The following is a 12,359-nucleotide window of genomic DNA, read 5'->3' on the forward strand; positions in this document are numbered from 1 at the left end:
ACTTTCTGGTGTCCTTAATTTTTACCTAACTTGTCTTAAACTTTTCTAATCTGAAATATATGCATATTTCAATGTGTTATTCTCCTTTGAACAATTTACACTACACTCCTATTATTAGATAGAAAACCTTACCTATATATTGACATTCAAAGTCTTCCAAATTGTGACTCCAATTGCATTCCAGTATTTCAAAAATGAACTGATTTATTTCAGTCTAGCAATTCACACCAAAAACCTACTAAATAATTATATTTTTCATTTTATATCAATTCATAGGAATGCCTACCTCCCCTTTCTCTATACTCTGAGACACTTGAAAAGGCTCAATTCCCAGGAGATCTACACTGAAAGATCTCCTTCTATATAATCGCATTATACACTTGAGAACATAATTCTGTTATGTCTATTGCTCACTATTTTTCACATATATGATTCTATATTTGGATCCTCCTAGCTACACTTTTTGAATTGCTGTTATAAATTTCCCAACATTTTATCCATTTCATCATTAAACAAATATTCCCTGAGGGCCTGGCACATGCCAAGTATTATTCAGTGGTCTAGAAATATAGGGAGCAAGACAGTCACAGTGCTGGCCCTCATTGGATTCATCCTCCAATAGTAACACTGGGGAGCTATTGCAGCTCCACCCTTATCAGTGTCAGGCAGCAGAACTTTACTAGGAAGACAATACATTTTTCTCTTAGCAGGCCCACCTGCCCTATATTGACGTACAAATAATATTCATTCTTTAAACACATCTCAAGTGACACATTTTTAACAAAATCTGTTGGGTACTCTCTCTACTAGATACAATGCCACTCAAATGTAAAACCATATAATATTTTGTCTTTAATTTTCTGATAAAATGGTTATTTGTATATTTAGTTTAGTCCCTTCCCAATTTTGACTGTATTTCAAAGGCATAGTTGATGCTCGATTAATCTTTACATTTCCTTTGCACCTAGCCTCACATCATATAGAACTTAGGTAACTCAATATATATTGCACCATTGATTTTGTTCTACATTTATTCATTCCATTCAACAAATATTTTCTTAGATGTAAGTGTCAGGTGTTGTTGAAAAATCTATGCTTCCTTGCTATGTTCATATCATCTATAATAATAAATCACATAACTTCATGTCCTAGGTACCATAATAAGGCCATAGAAATATAAGGAAGAGGAGAAGCTTTTAATTCTTTCAGAAGTCGATCAGAGTCACCAGCTCCTTGTGAGTAGGCAATTATGATATATCTTTTTATTTTATTCAAATAAACTCCTTGGGAGAACAAAACTGTGCCAACATGGCACATACAAATGAGTGAATGAATGAATGACAAAATTAATGCATGTTAATATGCAGAACAGCTGATGTTAGAGCACTCTGCAGAAAAAGTAACCTCCATTAACTTCAGTTGAAAGTGGAGAACTATTCAGGGGAACACTGGATATAATTTCTCTCTATAAGCCTGAAGTACCCTGTTACCTTAATAGTAATGTGTTTTTTCTTCCTTTCTCTTAGAAAAAGATAAAATACACAAGATTATTGTAAAATACTGCATTCCAATAAGATATGTCAAAATATGCATGCAACTTTCCCAGACAGGTAACTTTTATATTGCTGCATCAAACAATATATTTAATATTTGTGAAGTACTTGTGTGTAACCTTTATCCACAAATTCTACTAGTTTCTGTTTAATATTTCTAAGCACAGGGAGGGATTTTCTCATTATAGCTGCCTGAAATTAAGCAATAGAGTTTTATGGTTTTCATTTTGTCTTGTTATTAAAGTATAATTGACACACAATATCATATTAGTTTCATGTATACATTATAGTGATTTGCTATTTATATACATTTTGAAATGGTCACCACGAAAAGTTACTATCAAACTTATTACCATACAAAGTTATTACACCATACAAAATTATTATAGTATTATTGACTATATTCCTATGCTGTGCATTACATCCCCATGACCTATTTATTTTATAACTGGAAGTTTATACCTCTTAATCACCTTCACCTATTTTGCCCAACTCCCCAACCCCCCTTCCCTCTGGCAACCACCAGTTTGCTTTCAGTATTTACGAGCCTGTTTTTATTTTGTTTAGTTTGTTCATTTGCTTTCTTGTTTAGATTCCACAGATAAGTGAAACCATATGGTATATTTATTTCTATGACTTATTTCACTTAGCATAATGCAATCTAGGTCCATCCTTAGTTTTGCAAATGGCAAGATTTCATCATTTTATGGCTAATATTTCATTGTGTGTGAAATACACACACAACATATTTTCTTTATCCATTCATCTGTTGATGGACACTTAGGTTGCCTCTATATCTTGGCTACTGTAAGTAATGCTGCAATGAACAAAGGGTGCATATATCTTTTTGAGTTAGTGTTTTCATTCTCTTCAGAGGTGTCACTATAAACTTCCCTCTTAGAACTCTGTTTGCTATGTCCCATTGATTTTGGAAAGTTGTGTTTCCATTTTCATTTGTTTCAAGGTACTTTTTTGATTTCCTCTTTGATTTCTTCATGGACCCATTGATGGATTTAGGAGCATGTTATTTAGTATCCACATGTTTGTGATTTTTTTCCAGTTTACTTCCTAAAATTGATTTCTAGTTTTATACCTTTGTGGTCAGAAAAGATACTTGATATGATTTCAGTATTTTTAAATTTACTGAAATATTTTTGTGGCCTAGTATGTGATCTATCCTGGAGAATGTTCCATGTGCACTTGAAAATAATTTGTATTCTGCTGTTTTAGGAATGTTCTGTATATATCTATTAAATTAATCTGCTCAAATATGTCACTTAAGGGCAAAGTTTCTTCATTGATTTTATTTCTGGGTGATTTATCCATTTATGTAATTGGAATATTAGGTTTGCCTACTATTATTGTATTTCTGTCAACTTCTCCCTTTAGGCCTGTTAATATTTGATTTATATATTTAGATGATCCTATGTTGGGTGCATAAATATTTCAAGTGTTACATCCTCTTGTTGGAGTGATCCCTTTATCATTATGTAATGTCTTTATTTGTCTTTTGTTAGTTTTTGTTTTAAAGTCTATTTTGTCTGATGTAAGTATTGGTACCCCAGCTTTCTTTTCATTTCTGTTTGCATAAAATATCTTTTTCCATTCCCTCACCTTCAGCGTGTGTCTTTAGATCTGAAGTGAGTCTCCTATAAGCAGCATTTAGATGAATCTTGGCATTTTACCTACTCAGCCACTCCTATGTCTTTTGATTGGAGAATTGAATCCATTTGTATTTAAAGTTATTATTGATAGTTATATACTATTGCCATACTGTAATTGTTTTCTGGTTGTTTCTGCAGTTTTTGTCTATTCCTTTCTTCTCTTTTTCTCTTCATTTATGGTTTAATGATTTTATTTAGTGTCATGTTTGGAATCCTTTCTTTTTATTTTTTATGTATCTATTATAGGTTTTGGTTTATGATTACCATGAGGTTTATATATAACAATTTATATATAAAACAGTCTATTCTGAGTTAATAGGTAAGTCACTTAAATTCATACTCATTCTAAAAGCATTGTATTTATTCAGCCTCCCTATTTTATTTTTTTGATATATTTTACATCTTTTTATTTTACATACATCTTACTTTATTGTAGTTATAGTTGATTTTACTATTTTTGTCTTTTAACCTTCATACAAGCTTTATAAGGGGTTGATCCACTACCTTTATTATATATTTGTCTTTACTAGTGAGACTTTTTCTTTCATATATTCTCTTATTTCTAGTAATGGACTTTTCTTTTCTACTTAAAGAAGTCCCTTTAACATTTTTTGTAAAGCTGGTTTAGTAGTGAATTGCTTATCTTGGAAACTACCTCTCCTTCAATTCTGAATGATAACCTTACCATATAGAGTATTCTAAGTTGTAGGTTTTTATTTCCTTTCAGCACTTTTAATATATCATGCCACTCCCTTCTATCCTGCAAAGTTTCTGCTGAAAAATCCTTGAATAGAGTTAAGATGGTGGAGGAGTAGGAGGATGTGGAGTGCATCTCTCTCCACGGTTGCATTAGGAATACATCTATAGGTGCAACAATCCTCACAGAACACCAGCTGAACACTAGCAGAAGACCTTGGACACCAGAAAGGACTATAAAGATCCCTGCATAACTGGGTAGGACAAAAAAAAAGGAGAAGGTGGAGGAGAGGAAGCAGAACAGAACCCAAACCCTTGGTGGGGCAGGGAGCTGAAGCAGAGGAGAGATTCTGGAATTTTGGGAAACCCCCTCTCCGACGGGGAAATCGATTGGGACAGAAGAGAAACATTTGAGGCTGTTGGAAGAGGGCAAAGTGGCCAATCTGTGGCAGACAGGACAGAGTGAGAAATACACAGATGATCTGTACCTTGGCCCTACGTGTCCTGCACTGGGACGTGTGTTCACAAGTTGCAAGGGGCATGGGAGCTGGAGTGTGGGGATTGGAGAACAAGCCCAGAGTGAGAACTGCTGTTGGCTGTGGGGAGACACACTGAGGGGATGGGAGAGAGGAAATTCACAGCAGGGAATGCCTACAGAAGAAGACTGGACTGCCATGGAAGCAGAGCACTACTGCAGAGTCACATGTGGGGGGAGAGGCCACTATTGTAGCCTCTCTCTCCCCACACACTGGTGCCTGCCAAAGAACAATAAAAGAAACCCTCTCAGGGCTGGCTCTCACACGCTGGTTGACAAGCAATAAAAAAAAAGCCCCCTCAGGGCTGGCCCTCACCTGCCAGCTGCAGGGCAATAAAAAAAAAAGGCCTCTCAGGACTGGTCCCCACACGCTGGCTGCCGGGTGCCAGAAAAAGCCTGGCCAGTGCTGGCCCTCATGCACCTTATGCCAGGTGCCAGAAAAGGCCCTCACTAGGGCCATATCTCTTGTGCCTATGGCCACCGGCTTCCCTGCACATTTGGCGCTGCTGGGGTTCCTGCGATCCAAGCAGTCATACCACCTCTGCGTCCGGTCCTCACTGGGGCACACCCAAGAGCTCCACCACAACCTCAGGACCAGACTCCTCTGGGTGGAACACATGAAGAGGTGGGGATAAAACCAAAGCTGAACCTCAGGGATGGGGTGACTAAGGAAGAGGACTGCAAATCTTTCCATCAGGTGTACAAGCTGCAGATTAAATCCCCATGATCAGCTAGATAGACCCTGCATCTATGGAGTGTCTGAGTAGACAATGAGTGTTTCCACAAATGAAAATGGTCTAGCTCTGGCAGCTGTGGACTTTGCGGGTAAACACACGCAGGAATTGGGCCAGATCAGGGTCTGAGTGGTCCCCACAGGGCCCTCAGCAGGTCCAGAGACCAGCCCAGAGGCAGAGGAGGGCCTCTTGGGGAGGTAGAGGTGGGTTGTGGCTCATGGTGTGTGCAAGCACACTTAAAGCTGAGACCCCAGGAAAGCATAGTTATGATTATTAATTTTATTATGTTTGATTCATTCTGTTGTCGGTTCTAGCTTTTTGTTTGTTTGTTGTTGTTCTTGTTTTAGTAATTATTTTTAGTCTATTGTGATCTTCCTGTTTTATAACTTTTTTATTTTTTTATATATTTCTATTTTTACTTTTCTTTTCTGTTGTTCTGTGTTCTTTTCTCTTATTTTTTTCTTCTTCTTTATCTTTAAATTTTTTTTTTATATTTCCATTTCTACCTTGTTTTTCTGTTCTCTGGTTTTTTTCTTTTTCTTTTCTTTTCTTTTAAAATATTTTTTATCAGTTTGTACTGCTTCCTTGCTTCAATTTTTCATTTGGCACACTGCTTTGGTTTTGTATTTAGGTTTTCTGTTTTTCTTCATTCAGATTCTAATTGTTTGATTTTGTTTTTGGGTTCTTCTGTTTGTCTGGTTATTCTCTTGCTTTTTGTTTTATTTTGATCTGTTTTTATTTCTTTTGTGTGTGTGTGTGTGTTTCCTTGTTTCTGTTTTTGTTTGTTTGATTTTGTTTTTACCATTTCTCTGGAGTTTTGTTTGTCTTCTTTTTTTCTTTTTCTTTAATATATTTTTTATTTTACTTTTTTATATTTCTATTTCTATGTTACTTTTCTGTTGTTCTGTCTTCTTTCCCCTTTCTCTTTTTCTTTTTTTGCTTTTAATCATTTTGTTGATTTCTTGTGTGTGTGTGTGTGTGTGTGTGTGTGTGTATGTGTGTTTGTTTCCTTGTTTCCTTTTTTGTTTGATTTTACTTTTTACCATTTTCAGGGGTTTTGCTAGTCTTTTTTTTTTTTTTAATCCTCTTTATTGCCAGGACGAACAACTAGCAGGGTCTTGGTTCCTTGATCAGAAGTCAGGCCTGAGGCTCTGGGGTGGGAGCACCGAATCCAGGATGCTAGACCACTAGAGAATTCCTGCCCCCAGGGAAGATAAATCACCAAGAGCTCTCACAGAGGCCTCTATCTGAATCCAAGACCCGGCTCCACCCAACTGCCTGCAGCTCCCAGTGCTGGACGCCTCACACCAAACAAAAAACAAGACAGGAACACAAACCCACACATCAGCACACAGACTACCTAAAGTCATATTAAGCTCACAGACGCCCCAAAACATACTACCTGACATGGCCCTGCTCATCAGAGGGAAAAGGCTCAGCTCCATCCACCAGAATGCAGGCACCAGTCCCTCCCATCAGGAAGCCTACACAAGACACTGGATCAACCCCACCACTGGCGGCAGAGAACAGAAGCAAGAGGAACTACGACCCTGCAGCCTAGGGAAAAGGGACCACAAATACTGTAAATTAGATAAAAGTAGAAGACAGAGAAATACCTTGCAGGCAAAGGAGCAAAATAAAAACCCACACGACCAAATAAATGAAGAGGAAATAGGCAAACTACCTGAAAAAGAATTCAGAGTAATGATAGTAAAGATGATCCAAACTCTTGGAAATAGAATAAATACAAGAAACATTTAACAAGGACCTAGAAGAACTAAAGAGCAAACAAACAGTAATGAACAACACAATAACTGAAATTAAAAATACTCTAGAAGGAATCAGCAGCAGAATAACAGGGAGAAGAACAATAAGTGAGCTGGAAGACAGAATTGTGGGAATAACTGCCTCAAAGAAGAATAAAGAATGAAAAGAATGAAGGACAGTCTCAGAGACCTCTGGGACAACATTAAATGTACCAACATTCGAATTATAGGCATCTCAGAAGAAGAAGAAAAAGAAGAAAGGGTCTGAGAAAATATTTGAAGAGATTATAGTTGAAAACTTCCCCAACATGGGAAAGGAAATAGTCAATCAAGTCCAGGAAGCGCAGAAAGTCCCACATAGGATAAACCCAAGGAGAAACATGCTGAGACACATATTAATCAAACTAACAAAAATTAAACACAAAGAAAACATATTAAAAGCAGCAAGAGAAAAGCAACAAATAACATACAACAGAATCCCCAAAAGGCTATCAGCTGAACTTTCAACAGAAACTCTGCAGGTGAGAAGGGAGTGACAGGATATATTTAAAGTGATGAAAGGGAAAAACCTACAAACAATATTACTCTACCCAGCAGGATCTCACTCATATTCAATGGAGAAATCAAAAGCTGTACAGACAAGCGAAAGTTAAGAGAATTCAGCACCACCAAACCAGCTTTATAACAAATGCTAAAGGAATTTCTCTAGACAGGAAACACAAGAGAAGGAAAAGACCTAAAAAACAAACCCAAAACAATTAAGAAAATGGTAATAGGAACAAACATATTGATAATTGCCTTAAATGTAAATGGATTAAATGCTCCAAACCAAAGACACAGACTGGCTGAATGCACAGAAAAACAGAACCCATATATATGCTGTCTACAAGAGACCCACTTCAGACCTAGGGACACATACAGACTGAAAGTGAGGGGATAGAAAAAGATACTCCATGCAAATGGAAATCAAAAGAAAGCTGGAGTAGTAATACTCATATCAGATAAAAAAGACTTTAAAATAAAGAATGTTGCAAGAGACAAGGAAGAACATTACATAATGATCAAGGGATCAATCCAAGAAGAAGATATAACAATTGTAAATATCTATGCACCAAACATAGGAGCACCTCAATGTATAATGCAAATGCTAACAGCCATAAAAGGGGAAATCGACAGTAACACAACCATAGTGGGGAACTTTAACACCCCACTTACACAAATGGACAGATAATCCAGACAACAAATCAATAAGGAAACACAAGCTTTAAGTGACACATTAGGCCAGATGGACTTAATCGATACTTACAGGACATTCCATCCAAAAACAACTGATTACACATTCTCAAGTTCACACAGAACATTCTCCAGGATAGATCACATCTTGGGTCACAAATCAAGCTTTGGTAAATTTAAGAAAAATGAAGTGTATCAAGCCTCTTTTCCAGCCACAATGCTATGAGACTAGATATCAATTACAGGAAAAAACTGTAAAAAATACAGAAAATACAACACATGGAGGCTAAACAATACGCTACTAAACAACCAACAGATCACTGAAGAAATCAAAGAGGAAATCAGAAAATACCTAGAAACAAATGACAATGAAAACACGAAGACCCAAAACGTATGGGATGCAGCAAAATCAGCTCTAAGTAGGAAGTTTATAGCAATACAATCCTATCTCAAGAAACAAGAAAATTCTCAAATAAACAACCTAACCTTACTCCTAAAGCAATTAGAGAAAGAAGAACAAAAAAACCCCAAAGTTAGAAGGAAAGAAATCATAAAGATCAGATCAGAAATAAATGAAAAAGAAATAAAGGAAACAATAGCAAAGATCAATAAAACTAAAAGCTGGTTCTTTGTGAAGATAACAAAATTGATAATCCATTAGCCAGACACATAAGGAAAAAAGGGAGAAGACTCAAATCAACAGAATTAGAAATGAAAAAGGAGAAGAAACAAATGACACCACAGAAATACAAAGGATCATGAGAGGCAACTATATGCCAATAAAAAGGACAACTGGAAGAAATGGACAAATTCTTAGAAAAGATCAACCTTCGAAGACTGAAACAGGAAGAAATAGAAAATATGAACAGACTAATCATAAGAACTGAAAGTGAGACTGTGATTAAAAATCTTCCAACAAACAAAAGCCCAGGGCCTGATGGCTTCACAGGTGAATTCTATCAAACAGCTAAGAAGAGCTAACACCTATCCTTCTCAAACTCTTCTAAAACACAGCAGAGGGAGGAACACTCCCAAACTCATTCTTTGAGACCACCATCACCCTGATACCAAAACCAGACAAAAATGTCACAAAAAAAGAAAACTACAGGCCAATATCAGTGATGATCATAGATGCAAAAATCCTCCACAAAATACTAGCAAACAGAATCCAACAGCACATTAAAAGGATCATACACCATGATCAACTGGGATTTATCCCAGGAATGCAAGGATTCTTTGATATATGCAAATCAATCAATGTGATACACCATATTAATAAATTGAAGGAGAAAAACCATATGATCATCTCAATAGAGGCAGGAAAAAGCTTCTGACAAAATTCAACACCCATTTATCATAAAAACTGTCCAGAAAGTGGGCATAGAGGGAACCTACCTCAACATTATAAAAGCCATATGTGACAAACCCACAGCCAACATAATTCTCAATGGTGAAAAACTGAAACCATTTCCTCTAAGATCAGGAGCAAGACAAGGGTGCCCACTCTCACCACTATTTTTCAATATAATTTTGGAAGTTTTAGTCATGGCAATCAGAGAAGAAAAAGAAATAAAAGGAATAAAATTTGGAAAAGAAGAAGTAAAACTGTCACTGTTTGCAGATGACATGATACTATACATAGAAAATCCTAAAGATGCCACCAAAAACTATTAGATAGAGCTAATCAATGAATTTGGTAAAGTAGCAGGATACAAATTAATGCACAGAAATCTCTTGCATTCCTATACAATAATAACAAATATCAGAAAGAGAAATTAAGGAAACAGTCTCATTTACCATTGTAACAAAAAGAATAAAATACCTAGGAATAATCCTACCTAAGGAGGAAAAAGACCTGTATGCAGAAAACTATAAGACACTTATAAAAGAAATCGAAGATGATACAAACAGATGGAGAGATATACCATGTTCTTGGATTGCAAGAATCAACATTGTGAAAATGACTATACTACCCAAAGCAATCTACAGATTCAATGCAATCCCTATCAAACTACCAATAGTATTTCTCACAGAACAAGAACAAGAAATTTTACAATTTGTATGGGAACACAAAAGATCCAGAATAACCAAAGCAATCTTGAGAAAGAAAAACGGAGCTGGGGGAATCATGCTCCCGGACTTCAGACTATACTACGAAGCTATAGTAATCAAGACAGTATGGTACTGGCACAAAAACAGAAATATAGATCAATGGAACAGGATAGAAAGTCCAAAGATAAACCCACGCACATATGGTCACCTTATCTTTGACAAAGGAGGCAAGAATATACAATGGAGAAAAGACAGTCTCTTCAATAAGTGGTGCTGGGAAAACTGCACAGGTATATGTAAAGAGTGATATTAGACCACTTCCTAACCATACACAAAAATAAACTTAAAATGGATTAAAGACCTAAATATAAGGCCAGATACTATAAAACTCTTAGAGGAAATCATAGGAAGAACACTCTATGACATAAATCACAGCAAGATCCTTTTAGACCTACCTCCTAGAGAAATGGAAATAAAACAAAACTAAACAAATGGGACCTAATGAAACTTAGAAGCTTTTGCACAGCAAAGGAAACCATAAGCAAGATGAAAAGACAACCCTCTGAATGGGAGAAAAAATTTGCAAAAAAAGCAACAGACAGAGGATTAATCTCCAAAATATACAAGCAGCTCATGCAGCTCAATATCATAAAAACAAACAATCCAATCCAAAAATGGGTGGAAGACCTAAGTAGACATTTCTCCAAAGAAGACATACAGACGGCCAATAACACATGAAAAGATGCTCAACATCACTAATTATTAGAGAAATACAAATCAAAACTACAATGAGATATCACCTCACACTGGTCAGAATGGCCATCATCAAAAAATCTAGAAACAATAAATGCTGGAGAGGGTGTGGAGAAAAGGGAACCCTCTTGCACTGTTGGTGGGTGGGAATGTAAATTGATACAGTCACAATGGAGAACAGTATGGAAGTTCCTTAAAAAACTGAAAATAGAACTACCATATGACCCAGCAATCCCACTACTGGGATTTCTCAGGGCGTATACCCTGAGAAAACCATAATTCAAAAAAAGACATGTACCACAATGTTCACTGCAGCACTATTTACAACAGCCAAGACATGGAAGCAACCTAAGTGTCTATCAACAGATGAATGGATAAAGAAGATGTGGCACATATATACAATGTAATATTACTCAGCCATAAAAAGCAACAAAATTGAGCTCTTTGTAGTGAAGTGGATGGACCTAGAGTCTGTCATACACTGGTAAGCTGCTGCATAGGACAGGGCGATCACCTCGATGCTTTGTGACAATCTAGAGGGGTGGGATAGGGAGGGTGGGAGGGAGGCTCAAGAGGGAGGGGATATGAGGATATATGTATACATATAGCTGATTCATTTTGTTGCACAGCAGAAACTAACACAACATTGTAAAGCAATTATACTCCAATAAGGTGTGAAAAACAATCCTCTGATAATCTTATGGTGGTTCCCTTATATGTAACTAGTTTTTCTCATGCTGCTTTTAAAATTCTCTCTTCAAGTTCTGACACTTCAATTATAATGTGTCTTGATGTGGTTCTTTTTGGGTTCATCATGTTTGGGACTCTCTGTGCTTCCTGGACCTGGATGCTTGTTTCCTTCCTTGGTTAGGGAAGCTTTCAACCATTATTTTTCCAAATAAATTTTCTACTCCTTTCTTTCTTTCTTCTCCTTCTGGGACCCCTATAATGCAAATGCTAGTATGCTTAGTGCTGTCTCCAAGGTCCCTTATGCTATCCTCATTTAAATTGGTTTTCTTTTTGTACTCTAATTGGGTGATTTCTGCTATCCTCTTTTTCAGATCACCGATCTAACCTTCTCTATGATCTAATCTGCTGTTGATTCCCTCTAGTGTATTTCTCATTTCAGTTATTGTATTCTTCAGCTTTCATTGGTTCTTTCTTATATTTTCTAACTCTCTGTTGAAGTTCCCACCATGTTCATCCATTCTACTCCCAAGTTTGGTAAGGAGATTTGACCATTACTTTGAATTCTTTACCAGGTAGGTAATTTATCTCGATACCATTAAGATCTTTTTCTATCAAAACTACAATGAGGTATCAACTCACACCAGTTAGAGCGGCTATCATCAAAAAATCTACAAACAATAAAT

This window comes from Balaenoptera physalus (assembly GCF_965194825.1).
Source record: "Balaenoptera physalus genome assembly, chromosome: 14".
In the NCBI taxonomy this organism is placed as follows: domain Eukaryota; kingdom Metazoa; phylum Chordata; class Mammalia; order Artiodactyla; family Balaenopteridae; genus Balaenoptera; species Balaenoptera physalus.